We start from the raw sequence: 2,255 nt of genomic DNA on the forward strand, positions 1-2,255 counted from the left end.
AACAAAGCTCGGACTCTGATAGATACGTGGATTCCACCCAAACACACCAGAATGTCCAACCCAAACACACCAAGAATATTATAAATCCTCCATAACACACCAGTAAGACATTAAGTGCCTCTTCGGATAAACCGAAGTATATAATAACAGAAACATCTTCTCGGCCGAACTACAATCTCCTCATCACATCACAAATCCAATGACATGCCATTTGTATCAAATCTAGTCCGACAAGTTAATAGGGTATTATTTTACTTTTTCTAATTTCAATTTCATTTACACAAAAATTTTCAATACTCAATCAATTCAAACATCTATTATCTTAATTCATATAAAAATTAATTTTCACACATACTCATATTTAATTTCAAATATAATACTTACCTTACTTTAATTATTCCATAACTATAAATTCAATATACAAATTAATAAATAGTTTGAGTTATAGTAATACAAACCCGGAATACGAGTTTACTCCTCAACAATATTTTCTTTTCCTTTGGATGTCAATGCCTCGTTTTCCTTGTTAGCAAATTAACTCCAAGCTTCAAATCCTTAGTTTTCTCTTTTATTTTTCTTTCCCTTTTTCTTTCTCTTTTCTCCCCGCTTCCGTTTTCAATTTGTTTCTATTCCCTTTTGTTTCTTTATTTCTCTTTTATATTTATTTGTTTTACTTATTTAATTAGCATATATTATAATATATTTATTTTAAATATCTATTTTAACATCATTTACATATTTTACAATTGTACACATATTTAATTCTACATTTGTACCAATAATTTTATTACATTTGTCATTATTTAATTTGTTTCTCAAACAAAAATCTCATAATTTAATAATTTAATTATTTAATTAACAAATATCTTTTACTTAAATTATAAGTAATTTAGTATTTAAATTACAAATGTACCAATATAATTTTTACACATGTATATTTTATTACCATATATTTATCAACTATTTAATTTACTTAATATAATATTCATTAAATAATCATAATAATTATAAAACCATAATAATAATTTTAATATATATATAATACATACATTCAAGAAAAATCTTGATTTTTCTTCCATTTATACTCAATTTATGTAAATGGCTTAATTTCCATTTTGATCCTTTTTATTTTCTATTACTTTAAAATTAAACTTTTACCCTTATTCAATTTAGTTCTTTTTACTAATTTCTCTAAATTAAGCTAAATTCACCTAATTAGATCCTAATTAGACACACCACTAGGCTCATAAATATTTTTAATAATTATTTTCGAAACTTATTTCACTAAGACGGAGGCCCTATAACTCACTTTTCCGGTGCCCGTGAATTTCGGGTCATTACACAAAATCTCAAATAAATATCAACACATCACATACGAGCAAGTATATCATGCTGTTCAATTGATTTCAGGTTTATATAGGGCATACAAAATCTTAAGAACAAATCGGTATTAAACAAGGATCAATTTGAATAAAAAATAGTTAAGAAAAATCTGAAAATAGGGGACAAACAACCATATCCCGAGGCAGTGTGAAAGGGTTAAGGCCTTGTAGATGGGTCACATCGTCGTGTGAGAAAATCGTGTGAAATTAGGGTCACACGGCCGTGTCGTCAGGTTATGTGATAAGGCTTAGCTCGTGTGGCTCAAGAACATGGCCATGTGGCCTGATTGTATACAATTCAAATATAGGGTCACACGATCGTGTCACTAGATCATGTAACTCATTGAGATCATGTGAACAAACATGCACCAAAATTAAATAGGCCACACAGATGTGTGGTAGATCGTGTACACCTAAAATAACTTCAATTTTAAGCTATTTCATCTACCATTGCTTGGATATCAAGCCATACCATTTGCATCTATAAATACCCATTTCAAAACACACCAAATCATGTCAAAACATGCCATATACCATTCAACCTAAATGCCTAACCAATATGCCCACAAAAGCGCCTCAATTTGCAATTCAAAACAACCAAAATGAATATGCTCGAACATACCAATTCATTAACATTATATGACACTCTCACTATCACTTACTCAAGAACAACTAACCTTTAAATCAACCTCATGTTTCATACATCACATATATCAAATCATACCATACATCCTTCCACATCTAAGAATCAACCAAAAACATATTGTATAACAAGACATTTCTCTCAACCGTAAGGATATTAAGCATACAATTCAAGCAATTTAACAAGTCATCAACCAAATACCATTATCTGCTCATATATACATATATACA

Source organism: Gossypium arboreum, chromosome 8 (genome assembly GCF_025698485.1).
Source record: "Gossypium arboreum isolate Shixiya-1 chromosome 8, ASM2569848v2, whole genome shotgun sequence".
In the NCBI taxonomy this organism is placed as follows: domain Eukaryota; kingdom Viridiplantae; phylum Streptophyta; class Magnoliopsida; order Malvales; family Malvaceae; genus Gossypium; species Gossypium arboreum.